The 19,550-nt window shown below is 42.3% G+C and overlaps 1 long non-coding RNA gene across 9 annotated transcripts in view; it reads right to left on the bottom strand.

Annotated features, from left to right (window-relative positions):
• LOC140848392 (uncharacterized) overlaps positions 1–19,550 on the bottom strand; it is an 81,828-nt gene that overhangs the window by 51,204 nt on the left and 11,074 nt on the right. For 6 of the 9 annotated variants that reach the window (XR_012129188.1, XR_012129185.1, XR_012129186.1 and 3 more), the window contains exons 3-4: positions 17,373–17,496; positions 14,030–14,224 (exon numbers count right to left, since the gene is read on the bottom strand). The exons of 2 other annotated variants lie outside the window; for them this stretch is intronic. This is a non-coding gene — a long non-coding RNA (uncharacterized lncRNA). Of the gene's footprint in view, positions 1–1,172; positions 8,740–14,029; positions 14,225–17,372; positions 17,497–19,550 lie in introns of those variants that run through there. One more of the 9 variants, XR_012129189.1, reaches the window with a different exon arrangement.

The raw sequence follows: 19,550 nt of genomic DNA on the forward strand, positions 1-19,550 counted from the left end.
TCTCAGAACAGAGAAGAGACCGGAAGAACAAGCAGAAACTGATGATAAAAACACTAATAATACACTGAAATTTATTGATTAAAGATTTCAGTAAGATGCCTAATCACAGTCCATATCCCTTCTGTCCTAACAGACCTCAATTTTGTTCAGACATCAAACCTCCCTCCATGCAGCCTCAGATGAAGCTGACTGTATCCCTCAACCTCAGGGTGATGCTTTGGTTATATGCTTCTTACCAGTGATTGGTCAGAACAGGCATGTCACTCAATTCTGGCAATGAGACATAAGCAGAAGTTTGCTGGTCAGGCTCAAAAAACAAAGTTTCATGTTTCACATAGAGACACAAGAGAAACAGCCTTCTTCCTCCCACTGGCACATTAGATGGCAGCCATCCTATTACCAGCCTAAGAGTGGAGCCAACACTCAGGACCACAAAACAGAAATATGGAAAGAACCAGGTTCTTGAGGACAGCACTGAGGCAATTTAAGCAACCCTCAAGATATCCTCTCCCTGAACATCTGGTTACACTTCCTTTTTTAAGCTACTCTCAGGTAGAGATTCAATTACTTGCATCCAAAAACATTCCAAGTTAGAGAATATTTACCATGTGCCAGCCACTGTGCATGGCACCTTACAAACATTATTTCCCTTAATCCTTGTGGCAGCCCTATGAGATGAATATTGATGAACATTCTACAGTTGAGAAAACTAAGTTTTAGAGAGATTAAATAATGTGCTGAATATCAGTTGATTAGTGGTGAAGACTAGATTCATGATTTAGCCCCAGAACCTGCATTTTTTACCTCCATGCTGTACAACCCAGAAAAGGGAAATATTTTATCCAAAAAGCACCATATGTCAGTACCATCCAGGGATTGAAACAGGTCCAGTGCTTTTACAAGGCTCATGTGGACAATGATGTCAGAGATCAGGAGCCAGTGTGGTCTTTCCCTCTACCCTTTAACCAAGGCATTCCTTCTCATGGGACTCATAATTCAGCTTAAATGATTGTCCCTTCTCCCTGTCATTGGTCAGTCTCTGGCTCTCTATTCTCATGTCTCCTCCACCTTCTTCTTAATTTCTGCCTTTTTTGCCACCAGTGAAGAGATGTGATTCTCCTGGAAAACCACCCATGGCAGAGTTGAGATAATTGCCGATAAGGAGTTCTCACCAGCAAGGAAATAAGGCTGACTGCTGGGGGTGCAGAGGTTGGCAGGTTTCCCACGCTAATTGGTTTCAGTCTTGATTCAGCAGTCTCCCCAGCCAGGTGACAGCTCAACGCTGCCCAGCAGTCCCAGACATGGAAAGAAGGCAAACACTTGAAGCTGCTTCAAGCTGAGGATGAGTCACTGGGAGCTCCACCACACGGACCTCACAGGCCTTGGGTTGTCTGTGAGTGAGAGGGCAGACTGATGATGGCAACGGCACCGTGCTAAAAAGACAAAATGGAATGGGGATCCCACCCTTCCATTGGGCGTTTCTGCAAGTGGGAAGGTAGTAGGATCTTATGAGCCTAGTCTTATAATTAAGCAAGGGTAGGTTTGACTCCCAGTTCAGTTACTTGCTAGTTGATAAATGCAAAAAAGTGAGTAATGTAACTTCCCTGAATCTCAGTTTCCTCTTCTATAAACATTAAGGATACAGTGGTTGTAGAAATTAGATGTGATAAGCATTATGCCTGGCATATAGTAAATGCTCAGTGTCTTTGAAGATAATGACATTGGCTGCAAAGATAATGATGATAACAATGAAAACCTGAGTGGATAGAGAACATGTGTTTATTCTCATGGTCAATATTTCTCCTTAAGAATAACTCCAGAAAGATCCCAGCCTCATTCAAGAGACTCTGCTTCGATTTTGCCCCATGCTCCTCTGTTTCTTCCCTCCTTAAGGAAAGCACAATTTGGTGCACTTGAACTTTACCCAGCTAATCAACTGGCTCTTCTGTGGCTAGCTACAAAGATGATTTCCTAGCATATCAAGCTGTATTCATGGTGAGCACACCTCATCTCAGTAGAGCCAATTAGCCAGGCCACACACACAGTTGGGAAAAGTTAACCAATACAGATATGGTTAATTTCAAGGGGGGGTGTTGATTACAAGGTAACTAAGTTTTCAGTATTTAAAACTATTAAAATGACCTTATCAAGTTCATGGTGAAAAGACTTGGACTATCCTTATTCAAGTATCTGCTCGGGATTCTATTTACATCTATTAACATTGAATGTAGTGTGGTTATCCAGTTGGCCAAAATATGCATGTCTTACGTGATGTGGTTTCAGGGAAGAGTTGTACCCAAGTTCCTAAATCTACTGATGGAAGTGAGGCCAGGATGTACAGAAAAACACTGGAGCAGTGTGTGGGCATCATATTTAGTTGTCTCCAGCTTACCTACTTGTTGTGCCTGTGTATGTAAAGCTGAAATATATAGAATAGGTGATCTAGGGCAGAGTTATAATTTTGTTCCATGAAGCTGTAGAGGTGTGGTGGAGTTGCATCAAAGGTTTGGGGATAGTGGAAAACTGAAGTTCATAGAACTCTGAAATACCTAACCCTCACTTCAACCAGAGAATCTATTTCTCGTTTCCATATTTGCCTTCCAAATAGTATTATGCACAACCTACCAACCAAAAAACGTTTGGAAATCACTCTTCTGATTGAACTCACTCATTCTTAGGGAGAGGAAACTGTAGCTCAGAGATGGCAACTGACTCACCCAAGGTTGCACAGTTAGCTATTAATGGAATCTAGACTGTAATTCCAGACTTAGAGGTCGACTTTCATGCCTAAGAAAAGCTGAATCATTCTGCTGCAAACCTGTACTTCTAATTTTCCTGACTATCACTGTAAACAGCAACAAACATTACTGTTACACACCTACCTGTGAGTGTATGGTACTGTACTTGGCATGGTGGGGCTCAGAGGGGCAAAGTGCAGGGATAATATCAGGGAAAGCTTCTTAAAGAGATAGTGCCAAATAAAGTTTATCAATCAGAGTTGGGTCAGAAATCAGGAAACATATTCGTATTTCAAATATAAGGGATTTAATCCAGGGAACTAGTTACAAAGTGTTAGAAATGCTAGAAGAACAAAAAGGGAAAGGAAGGTAAGACAGAAACTAGGAACCACAGAAAGCAGCTACTTCTTCAGGGCCTTAGGCAGACATGAGAATGTGTTATCCAAACCCAGGAATGCACTTATGACTGCACTGCCACAGATGCCAGAAAGGGTGATGGAGCTACCAAGGAGGGGCCCCCAGGTCAGTACTAGGACAAACAAGGAGGGCTTTCCCCAGCTGGTACTGAGCTATCATGGCTGAAGTTAGAACTGTCAGAGAGTCATTCCCAAAGATCACACAAGAAACAAGAAGAGAGAAAACACATCTTTCTAACTCTTCCCACCTTCCAGCTTCCTACCAGTGCTTCCCACTGACTGAAACTACCAAGGGGGCCTGGGATCCATGAGTTGCAGGGATCCAGGTCCTGCAATGCAGAGTAGAGCACACTAAAGGGAAAGAATGGCACTGAGAATAAACAGGCAAATAACAAGCACACCATATTTTCTAGGTGTAATGATCTTTCCAGCAATTTCCTCATTGTTCTTAAAGTCAAAGTCTGCTCTTCCTCTCCCCTACAAATACACATTGACACACTGATCTACCTTCAAGAGCAAAAGTCTAGAATAACCCAGTAGTGGACATTTGTGATTTTTGTCTGCCCAGTACCTGAAGCCTCTTCCTATCTGGAAGGAATCTTCTTCCACTGTACAAAGATAAAACTCTAGAGCCTTGATTTCCTAGCTTCTCTTGCAGCTAGGAAGTGGCACATGACCCAGGCTCAACCAATCAGGTACATCTGCTGCTGGACTTGGAATACAACAGCTAGTGACCAGAAGAAGTAGAGACAGGGAGGTTACATCCTGTTGGAAAAGTAGTTACGTGATTTGTATATGATTCCAAGGGCCATAATAGTAGTTGTACCAGTGGCTCCATCTGGAGTTCACTGACAACTGAGTTCAATGGCTGTGTCCTTACTGAACTGGTTCTGTCATGTAGTTCAGCCCTTATTCTCTACCCAGGCATTTTGAGAACTACCCAAATCTTTTCAATAATCTCATTTTTTGCTTAATTCATCTAGAGTAATTATCTGTTTCTTGTCACCAAAACCTTGACTAGCATAATCTCCTTCATTGTTTTGTGATCAGAGATCTTGTATCTTGAGTCTGACATTTATGATTGCCCAAGGGTTTTAAGGAGTTTCACCTCCTACAATGTCCAAGAGAAATAGACAATGGCAGATAAGCAGGTTCTGGCATAGAACCCTCTAGAAGTCCTGAGGAGCTGGGCTATGCTACCAGCCTCCAGCATCAAGAAGTGTGAGAGCATGCTACCTCCAGCCATAACCATGCAGAACAGTCATTTGCTTCAAGGGTCAGGCTCAAAGAGATGGAGTCATCTTCCTGCCTCTTCCACAAAGACATCCCATCCTGGAAGCTATGGCTCCGTTGTATCTCCTGCCCTCTCCCAAGCCAGCACTGTCAGAAATGACCTCTACTCCTTTGTAATTTCAGAAACTACAGCCTTCTTGCAATATCTGTCAAGGGTCTCCAAAGGATAAGATGCTTTCCCTGCTCCCCCTATTTTAAATTATCATCTATTAGATTAGTCATCTATTGCCACATAATAGATCACCTCAAAACTTAGTGGCTTTCAACAACAATAGTTGTTTATTACCTCTCATGGTTTCTGGGGTTAGAAATTCAGTCAGGGCACAATAGGGGTGGCTTGTCTCTACTCCAAAATGTTTGGGGGCCTAAGCTAGGAAACTCAAAGACTGAGGTCTACACTCATTTGGGGGCTTAATCACTCATATGTGTTGCAATTGAAGCTGGCTGTCAGCTTAGGGTCTAGCTGAAGCCATCAACTGAAATACCCGCATGGCCTCTCCATGGCTTGGGCTTCTTTACAACATGGTGGCTGTGTCCCAAGAGCTAGGCTCCATTGCCTTCTATAATTTAACCTCAGAAGTCACATGGTATCACTGCTACCATATTCTACTGGTCAAGGCAGTTACAAAGATCCACCCCATTTCATGGGGAGGGAACAGAGACTCCCATCTCTCGGTGGAGAAATGTCAATGTCACAGACCTGTGGAATGGGACACAAATCAACACAGCCATCTTGGGAAAATATTTTACCACAGTCACCTTCCCTAGTTCCCAAGTTAACTCATTCTCCTTGGATCATACAACAACCCACTCTGCACCTGCCCTTCTAAGCATACCCACCCAAATAAGTCCTACCCACCTTCTAAAAGGTGGAGTGCATTCAGTGAGTTTCAGATAGTCCTGTACGTCCTTCTGCTGAAGAAAAACAAATAAATGTAAATGTCATCTCAACAGGCCTCCAATTACACACCTGAAGCCTGAGATACTAATTTTCATAATCCCTCAGAGCTATACAGTGCTTCTGCTTGCACAGCTGATTTAATCAATAAACTCAAAAATGACTTTTCTGATGAAAAAAGTAAATAAATAAAACTACACAGTGTTAAGTACAAACGTGGTTCAAAAATTGCTCACACTACACTTCCCCAGCTCAACTTTTGCTGCCCTGAATTATATTCCTGAAGACCTAAACCCTCAGGGAGGACATCTCAGCATGAAATTCATTCCATAGCAGCAAGCTTGTTGAGGTGGGAGAGGAGACCAGGTAAGAAGGTGGCTTACACACCAGGAAGACAAGGCGCTGGCAAACCTGAGTTAATGTTCCCAAGCTAAAGATCCTGTACAAGTTGGATAATTTAGAGGTAGAAAGGCACCAAATAAGTTGACTGTGCTTTTAGCCCTTAGGTACCATGTCAGTAATTCATTGCTGAGAATTTTCAAAACACCCTCCCAAAGCCCTGCTCCTCAGTTCTTTAGCTGTAGACCAGGCCTGGCTCTGTGTGGGAAGAGAGCAAACTGGTGTCAGGGAAGCAGGAGTTAGGTACAAACTCTAGACCACTAATGTCACAGAGATTCTGATTTTGGTGGGAAAGAATCACTTTAGGTTCCTAACATGACTTTGAAATGGGAGTCCCTTGCACCTGTCAAAAAGCTTGACTTAATCAATACTGAAACTTGCAATGGGCTCCTGGTGGTGAATAAAAATAGTCGCTCTCCTTTGAAGATGCTTGGTTTGTGCCAGTCACTGAGCTATGACCTTTATAGATATGATGTAATTTGAATAATTAATCAAACTGCTTATTCAAACATGTGTTATCAAGTACCTACCATAGCCTCCTAGAGATTATATTCTTTTGAAGTGTGTGCTATTGCAGCTGTGGGATTCCAGAGTCTGACACATTAACCCCAAAGCAGTAGAGTCCCATGCTAGTAATTCATGTCTTTCATGACCTGACAGGTTAGTACTGGGCATTAGAGGGTTCATGTCAGGCTGCAGGGCTCACTCAGTAGGCTGAGCTAAGAGTTTAGTACATCTTGGTGATCTGTGGAGACAACTCAAAGAAGAGAAACGTTAAGGCTCTAAGAGGCTATGTAGACAGGATGTCAAAAGACTGTTCAGGCCTGGGTTTGAATCTCAGCTCTGCCACTTACTAGCTCTGTGACTTTGGATGAGTTACTCCACCTCCTTATAAAGGGGATAAAAACAATTCAATGAGATGATGAGCTTAAGCACAGTGCTTAACCTATAGGAAGTGATCATACAATCCTTAATGAAGATGAAGTTAAGGAAGAGGATGCAGCTCAGAAGGAGGATCTCCAAGTGCAGCCAGAGCCTGAGAAATCAAGAATGATGGTTGAGTATATTGCAAAACAAAGTAGGGAACAAGACATGCATGTCAGCAACTCAGAGGTGAAGACGGGCTTTGTACCAAGCCAGGAAGAAAAAAGAAGGTCGAATGTCAAGAAAGATGTAATTCACTCTTTCTTCTATTCATTCATCATTTCAGTCATTCAGAAAATACTTCCTAGGACCCTGCTACATGTGAGATGCTCTGTAGGGAGTAGAGGACCAGTGCTGTCTGAGAAAGCTGGGAGATAGGCAGTCAGGAGCACAAATGCCATCAAAAAGCCTTTTAGAATATCAGTCCAGAGATATGAGGGCTGCACTAGTGGGTCAGGAAGTAGAGTGGGGACTTGCAGTTCAAATAGCTGACAGCCATTGATCTGTCACCAGGTTCTTAGAGTTTAACAGACCACAGAGGACTGGACTGGAAAGGCCTCTCTGGATGGCCTTGTCCAGTATGGACCATCCCAAGTAACCTAACCATTCGTAGTGCCAAACTCTGAAACAGAGCTGGTTTCAGGGGTCTCAGGCTGACCCCTCACATGGCCCAGTAGAGAGCCACCTACCATCCCAGCTGAACTGCCAGAACCCCCCTCACCAGAGCCAGGCCATGGTGGCCAGCAAGGGAACATCCACTCAGTGGCTCCACTCACATGTACTAAGTGCCTACTATGTGCCATACTAGGCCTTGGATATAGTGTTAATCAAAAAAAATGAGGGCCCTTCCCTCTTGGGGTTTACATTAAGGTTGGGGAGACAAACAACTAGTGGTCCATACTTCTTATCTGAAACCTTCACCACCAGATATTTTCGGTGATAGAAAATTTTCACACCGAGCAAGGTCATGAGTCCAGATTCCATACAAAATGTTATACCCCATAGAGTCTGAGCCAGCTCTTCATGATCAAATACATTAACTGTTCTGTAGCCACACACATCGATGCTTACACTGAGAGGGATACATCACAGAGAAAGAGTTTCACATTGTTTCAGGTCCAGTTTTGCTACAAAATCTGCAAATTTATATCAAAAACAAACTGGTAAGTGCCAACTGCCTTTTTTTTTAAACTTGTTTTCAGGGCATCTGGAATTTTAGAATTATGGAGGAGGATTGTAAATAAGATCATGTTAGCCAGTGATACAGACAATAATGACAGTCAAAAAGGGCACTATGATCCTGAGTCAGGTAAGGACAGAGAAACTTCAGGTAAGATGGGCACTTATCTCAAGCACCATGCAGGGCCTTTCACTCACACCTTCTCATGTCATCTCTCTACCCACCCCGGGAGGTAATGTCCCTTCCATTTCACAGACAAGGGACTGAAGAACTGGCACCTCTGAGAACCTCATTCTAGGCCAGCAGTCCCCAAACCTCCACAAACAAGTACCATTCATGGTTTACCATGTCCACATACCACTCTGCTACTGCCTAAGATTTTCCTTTAAATCGTTTTTTTTTTCAACTACATAAATTTCTTTTTAGAGGAAGCATTATAGAACCACCATAAATGGGAAAATGGTATATTTGTAATATACATAAAAATATGTAGCTCACATTGTTCAGTGTTTGCCTCTGTACCACTTAAGTGTTCTCTGTGTAGACCACACTTTTGAGAAATTCTGGCCTAGGCCAACAAATGGAACCTGGACTGAGCCTGACGTTCTTCACTCTACAGGGTGCTGTCCTACTAGACCAGGATGGCAGCAAAGACCACCTGGACCTGCGTCACCAGCTCTCCACATCTCAGACCCAGTGGAATCTTTACCTTCCTAGGGATGGGTCCAGAATGGACTGTGCAGGCTGAAGAATAGCCACCAGGCACTATGCTAAGTGTTTCACAAACAGAGCTTCACTGAATGAAGCTTTACAACCCTGTGGTAGATACCACTGATACCCTCATTTCATGAAAGAGGCACTAGCTCAGGGGAGGCCAAGGTCACAGGGCCAGCAGAGGCAGAGCTGGGATTCAAGCTCTGGTCTCAGGTCTCAGGCCTCCAAAGCTTGCACTCAGTATTAACAGCCCCAGCCTTCCCTAATATCTTTCCCAGCCTTCCCTAGCAGCCCAGAGCGCCCTGCTACACAACTGCACAGAAGTCTTTACACATTGGTTTGCAGGTATTGTGGATGTGTCTGTCTTCCTCCCCCACCCACCTGTGAGCTCCTAGAAGGCACGGATAATATTTAATGCTTACAGAAGAGGGTAAGATCTATGAAAACAGGGATCATTGCTTGTTCAACTCTGTGCCCTCTTCACACAAGGCAAGGCCTGATGTCCACAGGAGGTGCTCAGGAAATACTCATTGAATGAATCTATTAATGGATTAAAGGACGGCTGGGCATCTGCCCAGGAATCTGGATCCCAGGGCCCAGCACAGTACTTGGCACACAAACGTTCTCCATAAACATTTGTGGAATCAATAAATGACACTTCTATTACTTGAATATTAAATATAGCTAAGATTTTATAATTTTCTAGAATTCAAAAGAAAGTGAATGTTAAATGGGATATTCTTCGAGTAGACAAATAAGCTACCAGTAGGCAAAGGAAGAAGAGAGAACACTTTCCACTTCAGTTACCCAAGATCAAGTCAGACAAACTTAAAATATTAAAAGCCTTAAATCTGAAACCAAACCTGAGCCTGAAAGGAGCCATCCTTTCAGCCACACTTCCACAAGAATGACTGCTATCCTTCCCGGCTCTTGTATCAATTCCCCAGAGAGTAATGGCATCAGCCAAGTTTAAGTGATTGGATGTATTCCTGGAGTTCTCAAGTATTCCTCCTAATTCGGGTGGAAGCCGTGTGCTCAGGGAAGAGAGGAAATATCTATTGTTCAGTGAATGTGGGTGTGGAAGGGTGGGGGCACTCAAGTCCCTTATTTCACAGGGTTTGGAAACTCCACATGATGTGAAACCAATTGCATGTTGAAGAGCACATTAGGTCCTCTATCAAATCCATTCTTGTTTTATAAGGTGATCATCTCAGGGTAATACACTCATTTAGCTGTGCTCCACTGAAATCTCAAATGTAACAACCTCCTTGACAAAATTCTCAAGGACAGAGAATACTGCCCAGCCCAGGGCAGAAAAAGCAGCTTATTTATCCAAATCACCAAGACAGGAAGATGTGGGATCATCTTATGCCTTCAGTGAGGGAACAGGTGAAAGCTCCTGACTCAGTTACTGGCCCATCAGAACCAGAGCATTAATAATAGAAAAGCTCCATGTAAACAAACTCTGTCCAGGTCCCAAATAATCATATACCTAATATGGGACAATTTGGAAATTGCCTGAATTTCTTTACTTTCTTTTTTTTCTCCCCAGCAACATCTTGAGGTCAATTGACAATGGCTTCTTTAAATCCATGCAGCCGAGGAGGAAATCAAGGCTCAAAGAATCAAGCAACTGACCCAAAGTCACAAGGAGGTGGCAGAGCTGGGCAGCCTTTGGACTCTGAGGACTCTTCTCCTGGACTCCTCTCCTCTCCCCTCAGATCATTTGGCTGTGTCTTGGACCAGCATCACCCACCCATCAAGCAGGTAGTCATTTAAGCTGAATGATTTTAAAATTCTTTCTGCCCTCAAAAATGTCTCCTCTAATGGCCTTCCAAGGATCCCAAAATCCTTGCCCACCTCTCTTCAAAGTCAAGTGCTAACAGGCCACCGTCCACAGAGTTGTCCAATCTGGGTCTTCAAAAGAGCCCAGGTGTGTCCCTGTTGGCAAATGTTTGAGTTAAGATTTTGCTTCTGGACTCCCAGTGCCTTCATCTATAAAATGAATATTCTGGGTCACATTATCTTCAAAGCCCACTCCTGCTAGGAGAGTCTCTGTCAATCTGAGTAGACAGAGCATCTCTGTCAATCTAAGTAGACACCTAAGGAGTTTGGCCACTTAAGCCTTATCCAGTTATGAAAGGCCCATTAGCAGGATAAGGACATGGGATGCTGGTGCGTACAAAGAAATCCTCTCACCAAGGCTGGTGTGCCTGAGAGCTCCAAAGCTGGCATAGCTCCTCATTCTAATGCCATCAGGCTAATAACACTCAGTACCCCTCCTACTGCCTCCCTCTCTTTACTCTGCCTGGCCAGGCTGGCAAAGCACAGGCAGAGAAGCCCTGAACAGGCTGTCTGGTGTATCTCTGCTTGTCTGCCTATGATTCCACTTGAAGAAGCCAGGTGTGCTGGTATCTGTGGTCCTGCCAAATGCGTTTGGCTTCTTCTGGACCGCCAGTGAGAACCACTGAAGGATGGCCCCTCCTGGACCCTGCCATTACCACAGCCCCACAAGTGCATTGGTTTCTTGTGAACACAGAGAGCAGGGGGAGAGAGAGAAGACCGACTCATGAGACAACTATAAGGCATAATGACAGAGGGAATTATCCCCTCTGGATTTTAAAGGCCACTGAATCACAGAACCTGATTCCAAGACAGGGGCGTTGCAGAGAACGGAAACTCTGATAACATCTAATTCTCAATAACACTTAGCAATTTCTACCTCTGACTTATATTCATAACCTAGGAGTGAGATTGAGAATACAGACAACAGGGGCTGTTAGCACATCAAATATATGTTTGTAGATTCTAACAAGTTTATCTTTTAACAGTTTATTATTATTTTGAATTACTAATTATTGACCATATGCAAGATGCCAATCACTGTACACAGAGTTTAGTTGGATTATCTCATTTAATCCTTAAAACATTCTATGACGTTATCATGGCAGCATTGGCTGCATGTTTTGTTTGGGAATTTTCTCACTATCTGATGCAAGTTATCAATGGGTCTGATGCAAGTACCAATAAGTAGAATCTAAGGTAGAGGCTAGGGAAGAGCATCATTCTGAGAACAGATTTGAGCTTTCATTTTAGTATGGGAAGGCAAAAAGATTTTAGCTCAAGTGCCAGCTATAATTGAAAACTGGTAAGAACCTAGAGGGTTCGGTTGAGAAAGATTCTGAGATTAAATCTGAAGTTAGTAGGAAAGAGTGACATGGTAGTGTCATGTCATGCTTAGTGGCATTGCCTCTCATGGGTAGTGGAGGGAGAAATGTCACTACAAGTGGCAGAGATTTGCCATACACACTGAAGAACAGATTCCAGATTCAACCTCCTGTATAGGACTCCTGTGTATGCCCATACAGGTTGTGCTCTGCACAACTCTGGAGGGTACCATTCATATAGATTTTGATATTAAAGGGACCCTCTGGAATTGTGCACTCCATAACCTGCACAACTGTACCTGGCAGCCCCTCTCCTATGATCCCTCATGGAAATGAAACCTGAGGTAGAAAATGATTACTGTAGAGATCAATCCTTAAAAGGTAAGTGCTTCAGTACAGAGAGCTCCAAATGGGAAGGAAAGAGCCCTTGGCCCTGCTCTTAATTTGCTGTGTGTCCTGAGGCAAGCTCTTCCCCTTTCCTGGGCTTCAGTTTTACAGCTTATGAAATGAGTTTCTTTAGACCACAGGGTCCTTGAAATCCCTGACAAATGTGCATGTGGTGAATTTGCTGCTAAATTCCCCATCCCATCACCCAAATATCTCCTCCCCTTCCTGTGACATCATAGCCCTATTTTGTTTGGGGGAGCTACCCTCCCCTCTCTCAACTTTTAAGCCTTACTCCAGCTGTAAGCACATGACTAAGCTAAACTAGGCAGTGCATCTCATCCACCCCCTGACCTCCAGCCACAGTGACTGCTTCAGAGTTGGACCCATAGCCCAAACAGGGCCACTGAGACTCAAGCCCAGGAAATTTTTTAAACTAGGATAGAAGTGGGCTTAATCTTCCCAGCTTGATGTGAACCTGGAAGGATGTAGCCCCAAGAAGTGTTGGCAGTAGTTAGGGGGAGTATGAAAGGAAACATTGTTTAAAAATACAGCTCTTACCAAAGAAGCAAAATCAAAAAATAGAGAAATCATATTCTGGTAGTATCATTCGAGCCCTGTACTAAGTTTCACCTGAAGCCAGACATTCTCTGATGTAAAACAATAAATTCCTTTGCTTAAGTAGTAATGATGTGGACTTTCCACTAAAAGAATCCTAACTGAAAATGTATGAATCAGTGAATCTAAAGAGTGAATTTTGCACCATCTAACTCTAGCCAAAACTGGTTTTGGTATTGCTGACAAGAGCCCAACAGAAATGGGACGTCTGCTTGATGCTATGAGACGCTCAGTGGGCCTCCCAGGTTCCATGCAAGTGCTTCTCCCACACCTGTCACACATGCATAATGGGACTGGGAAAAGAAACAAGTTATTGTTATGCTTACCAAGACTTCCACTTCCAAATGAGCACTGTCATCAAAGAAGTCACCTAGGGAGGGAAGCTATGGATTTATCCCTTTATGTCAAAAATACTTCTAGTACTCTTTCTTGAAAGCTTACAGATCCAGTTAGCAAAGCCCCCAGTGAGGACACTCTAGATCAAAATTACAGTGAAGTTTTATTGACCACCTATCAGTTGTAAGGGGCTATGGCAAGAACTAAGAGATGAGCAAGAACAATAACAAAAAGTCCAGGACCTCAAAGCATTTACAATTTAGAAGGAAAAAAATAAGGCAGGTGTCCAGTCCATGAAAACAAGAGCGGCACTCCTGATGGCTCATAAAAAGAATCTTCAAATGTTACATGGTTTTCCAAGAAAACCCTCAGGCTCTTCTCTCCTCCCTCCCATTTTGGGTCCTCGTGTACTTTGCAGTGAATACCTATGAGGCACCTTTTTTCTAAGAACTGACTCTCCCCTCAACTCTACAGTCACCATGGAAGTCATCCCAGAAGAATATGACCTTCTCTTCCCTTGGCCAAGGTTGATAGCCCGGAGCTAGTCACCTACTCAAACCAAGCCAGCTGGTCCAGAGCTAAGCCCTTGAGCCAAGCAGACTTATCTGAGCCCTTCGGTGGGGGTTTTGGGACAAGATACAAAGGACTCAGCCTTTTTGTGTCTGCCTACATTCTAAGATGTAAAAATTAGGACTTTTTGTGGTTGTGTTTCTCATCATATGAATCAGAGAAAAAGAGGTTTTCATCCTGTGGGAAGAAAACAAGAAAGAAAGAAAGATGAGATATGATGTATGAGAAATTATCCAAAGGATCTTGAACCCCTGGTTCCAGCTGCTACTGAAGCCCAGAGGCTTACCAGGTTTTAAATTGCTTATGATACTCAACTAATTTATAATAAATTCCTATTCATGCTTAAGCTAGTTGCAGCTGATTTTCTATCAGCTAGAACCAAGAGTACTTACAAACATGGGATCCTGATATTCAGATGTTTCTGTTTCCAATTGAAGTCCATCCAGCCAGATCGGGTCCCCTCCCCAAGTCCTGCAGCTGTAAGCACTGAGCCTCCTTCCAATGTGATGCCTTCCCGTCTCTCAGGTGGTGGTGGTGGGGGGCTTCCCCATCTTCATCCCAGCCCACAAAACTCTACCTTGATTCCCCTGTGAAGGGAAGAGAATAGGACAAGAAGTTCCCAAGAAGCCATGACACCCAGCTGTAGGTGAGGACTGTGCTAGCACAGTGTCCACTCTGCTGGGGACATGCTGAGGGAGGAGCAAGAGGTCGGGCTGCCGGGATGGGGGAGAGGACCACAGGGACTTAGCAAATCCTCAAAGGCTGGGTAGGATTGGGATTATTAGGAGGAAGGCAGTTTGGAAAGAGTGTTTCCAACTGAAGGAAAAAAACAGGCCCAAAAATGTGTGGAAAAATGGGGAAGTACAACTTCAGTGGACCTCTAAATAAAATATCCTTCCATCTTGATTCTTACATTATTTAACAGATTTGGATCCAATTGACTTTGCCCCTTCAAAATAATTCTTCTAGAAAGAGGCAATTATCTGTCTAGTGTTTCAAGAAGAAAAAAAAAACCTTTAGAAAATATTTAAAATTTAAAATCACATATAATCCCTCCACCTACTCAGATATAATCCCAGCTAATGCATTTGTATATATGCTTATTACCTCTTTATAAATCATCTAAACTACTTTATATATTATAAAGGTAGATTTCAACCATTTGAACAATTTGGTTTCCTGGGATTTTTTTTCACTTTCAATATTTTATTGACAGAATGTCATTAAATATATGCTACATCACGATTTTACATCATTGTCATTTAAATGGTTGTTTGTCATTCTCTTGTGGATGTGCTGTAAGACCTTAACCAGTACCCGACTGGCAGACATTTAGGCTGCTTCCAACTAGGCTTGAGTGTGTGTGTGAGAACTTGTTTTTACATCAAAACTGTGACGAACAGATCCTTGTGCAATTGTTTGCTTGGTTTTTTTAATTTCAATAATGTACTTTTAAATTATTATTAAAGTATCATTAATATACAATCTTATGAAGTTTTCTCATGAACAACATTGTGGTTCACACTGCAGTCACTATCAGCATAGTAAGATGCTATAGAGTCACTACTTGTCTTATTGGTGCTGTACTGCCTTCCCATGACCTAACTATATTGTGAGTGCTAATTATAATGCCCCTTATTCCTCTTCTCCCTCCCTCCCCAACCCCTCCCCTTTGGTAATTGCTAGTCCCTTCTTGGAGTCTGTGAGTGAGTCTGCTGCTGTTTTGTTCCTTCAATTTTGCTTTGTTTTTATACTCCACAAATGAGTGAAGTTATTTGGTACTTCTCTTTCTCTGCCTGGCATATTTCATTGAGCATAATACCCTCAAGATCCATCCACATTGTTTGTTTGCTTGTTTTCTTAAGGCAAATTCTAATGTTAAAAGGTTTACATATTTCCAAGTCTTTTGACACATACTGTCAAACGAACTTTAGAAATGTGCCAAGTTGCAAGTCTACCAACACTGTATGAGACAATGAATTTTCCCTCACCCTTTTCAGACACTTCAGACTTAGTTTTATTGTTTTCTATGTGCCCAGTAGGTAAAAACTAGACATCATTGTTCTGTAATTTGCATTTATTTTATTACTACACAAATTTTTATACAATTATTAATCATTCATGTATTTTACTTAATATTTATCTATTCATGCCATTTTTGCATTTTTATTTGGATGTTATTCATCTTTTCATGATTAATCTATAAGGATTTTTAAATATCTAGAATATTATTTCTCTATTATTCATATATAAGTTGAAAATATGTTGTTAAGATATATTTTCTAAGCAAAACAAAATGAAGACTCATAGACACTGAGAGGTGACTAGTGGTTACCATGGGGGCGTGGTTGGGGTGGGTGGGTGGGGAGAGGGATAAAGGGACACAAAATTCTCAATCATAATATAAGTTGGTCATGGGGATAGCAGTACAGCATGGAGAATATAACTAGTGATTCTTTAATATTTTTCTATGTTGACAGATAACATGAGTAACTGTTGAACCACTGTGCTGTATACTTGGAACCAATATAAAATAGTATATCAACTATATTTCAATTAATATATATATATGTGTATGTGTGTATGTGTTGTGTGTTTTAACTTGATAATGTGGGAGGTTTTGGCACATAAGTGGTACCTTTTTATTTATATTCATACTCATTTCTTTCATGATTTCTGATGTTGATTCCATTGTTAAAAAAATTCCCAACCCTAAGAAGCTAAAAATATGCACCTATACTTTCTTCTAGTACTTTTATGATTTATATCTTTACATTTAAATTTCTGATTTATCTGGAATTTGTATTTTATACAAGGTGAGAAGAAAGGCTCTAACTTTCCAAATATCCAAAATTGACACCATTTTTGAAGACTAGAAATTTCACCTATGTCACATATCAATTCTTATGTGTGGTTGTATCTGGTTTTAAATGATCTGTTCTATTCCAATTATCTGCCAGCCTAATCCTCTGCTAGTCACATTATCAAGCATTTTAATCTGGTAGGACAATTCCCTCCACATAACTCTCCTTTTCTAAAATGTTTTGGCTATTCTTAAGCACTTACTTTTCCAAAAGCACTTTAGAATCATTTTCTTAAGTTCCCTCCAAATCCCATTGGCTTTTTTGGATATAACTGCCTTAAATTAATATATTAAATTGTGGGCATTGACATCTTTACAATACTTCCAGAAGTATAATGTATCTTTCCATTTACTCAAGTTCTCTTTCATGCTTCTCACTAAAGTTTTGGCATTTTCTCCATATAGGTCCTGTATCTTTCCTGTTAAGGTTATTCCAGGGTATTATTTATTTGATTGCTATTGTGAGTGAAATCTCTTTTCTATTATATTTTATAGCAAGTTTATGCTGGCATATAGCAAGCCATTGATATATATATATATATATATATATATACTATTTGAGATATATATATATTTATACTACTGAACCTGTCTGGTGGAGCAGCAGCCATGGGAATGATGAACCCTTGCTAGAAATAGCCCTTGAGAAAGAGAGAAATATCCTGAATTCTCTTGTTTCTCTTCTTCTTGCCATGTCCCCACTGGCCAAAGCCAATGAGAAGCCAGATCACAAGCCAGTCTGGGAATTGCAGCCTGGAAGGCTGGGATACAGAATGCTATTCTACATATAGAACATATTCTATATGGAAGTTATCCCAGAAGAATGTGACACCTCCCCAGCCCCACATACAGAACAGCACAAGGGAACTCACAGAAGGGTGCTGGGACAGAGAGGCCAAGGACCAAGGCTAGGTGCCTTCATATGGATTGCTTCTAAAAATTACATCTGCTCTCAGATAATGCTTGACTCCACATTAATGGTCACCGGAATGCACACTGGTTTGAGAACAATATTGAAAAAGGAGAAAAAATAGTTTAATTGGATTGTTGAAACAAGCTTATCACCTCGTGAGATGACTACTCCAAAGGGAAAATCCTACATAGGGATGTACTGGTATTATGTTTAAGTAGGCACATTAATATAGAATTATTCACTATGTAAAATATGTGTATTACTCCAACAAACTCCCAAAGAAGGGAAAACAACCATAGTCCACTGTTTGCAAGAACCCAGCAAAATGTTACTTTTCTTCCTTCTGCCTTAGAGCACTGTGCTCGCCTTCCTGCAAGGGAGAACTAAAGGGACTCCTCAGCAGGTGTGTCCTCTCCTGCCTCCGGCATCAGCCAGATAGGCCAAACAGAATCCCAACAGGAACAATACTTTAAAAGCAAGTAAATAAAGACTTACTAAATACCAGCATGAACTAATGACCCTGCTATAAAATGTAATTTCAATTCTGTATCATTAATTTTCTTAAAATCAACCAGCTGTAAACTTGAGAAAAATCCCAAAACTTTTCTAAAAGCTGCGTGAGGGGTTTCTTGTTCATCTCAGCTGTCATCAGCACCTAGCAGATGCTAAAAGAATGAAGTTGAACCTATTTAAATACAAATTAGTGACATGCTAACACTTGCAACCCTCCCGCACTTTAGCTTGCCACCCTGGTGATTGTTCCCTGTTCCGCGTCTCATCCCCCTGCTTAGACAAGAGCACTGTTGATGGCAGAATCTGAGTCTTTCTCACACAATCTAACATAGCCTGGCTCAAAGCTCACCCAGTGTTCTTGTAATAAATGAAGCAATGGATGGCACAGGGCCTCAGTGTCCCCATCTATAAAATGGGAGCCTTGAACATCTGCCTTTTAAACTGTGTGTACTGAAGCAATCCTCTTGGTCTCTCTGCTTGTGGGAAGTATAAAGTGGGGGGGTTCCTTCTTCCTGTGCCACCCACATGTGCCTGTTCCCCTCCCTGATGAGTCATCTGGGACCCAGACACCATCATTCTTGGACAGAACATGCCAGGTACTTACTAGGGAGCAGCAGAGCCATAAATCTGTGCTGCATCCCCGTGGTTACCTAGGGAACACTGGGGCACTGCAGTGAAGGGGGTGCTGCAGACAAAGAGGGTCCTGGCCAGTGTGCCAGCCCTCTCGGCCACAGCTCTGCAAGTGCTTCTCACTCTCTGGAACCAGTGTCCACCCCCTCTAGAGTGGCCCCCAACCACAAGGCTCTAAAAAGCAGCGAGATCTCCCCACCAAACATTTAAAACAGGCAACAGGGATCAGTTAGCAAAGTGACTGTGGCAGGCACCAGGGCGGCTGGAATCTGGCCCTGCATTTCAGTCCTTGACTGCTACAAAAGCTATTAAAAGCAGACCCCACTCTCTGTGGATGTGAAAATTAAACAAAACAATAGATTAAACTCTTTGGCATGAGTCCTGACTCCAGCAAACAATTAATAGAGGCCGCTGTAAATTTAATTATTATTGGTGGTAGTGGTAGTATATTATCCTCACTATAATCTTCCAAGTATTATCCCATTTTACAGATGAGGAAACAACTGAGATCAACTGACATGCTCTAAGTCCTTCTACTAAAATTTGAATCTACTGGTAACAGCCAACTAGCTACTCTAAGCCTGGGGGTGGGTGATTCTGGTAACTCCTGTGGATGTGTGTGTGAAGGGCTGATGGTCTCACTCGGCTTTGTTCAGCTGCACACCCAGACAGGAGCCCTCACTGAGGTTGCATGACAGCGGGAACATCTCCAGACCTTGCTCCAAACCCTCCATCCCTCATCTTCAAATCCATGGCAAAGGAGTCCTTGAGCTCTCATCAGCTCTGATTGGGTCAGGTGTCCACCTTTGGAATCATCAGGGAGGATCAGCCCAGGTCTGAGAGGTGAGAACTCAGGGGACAGAATGGGAGTCAGGAACTCAAACAAGATGTATTTGTGTGTGCGTGTGTGCGTGCATGCACTCAGGTGTTCACATGTTTGAATGTGTGTGTGTAAAGTCTGGAAAACATTTGCCAAAACACATATAGTGATGAT

The sequence above is a fragment of the Manis javanica genome, chromosome 1 (genome assembly GCF_040802235.1).
Source record: "Manis javanica isolate MJ-LG chromosome 1, MJ_LKY, whole genome shotgun sequence".
In the NCBI taxonomy this organism is placed as follows: Eukaryota; Metazoa; Chordata; class Mammalia; order Pholidota; family Manidae; genus Manis; species Manis javanica.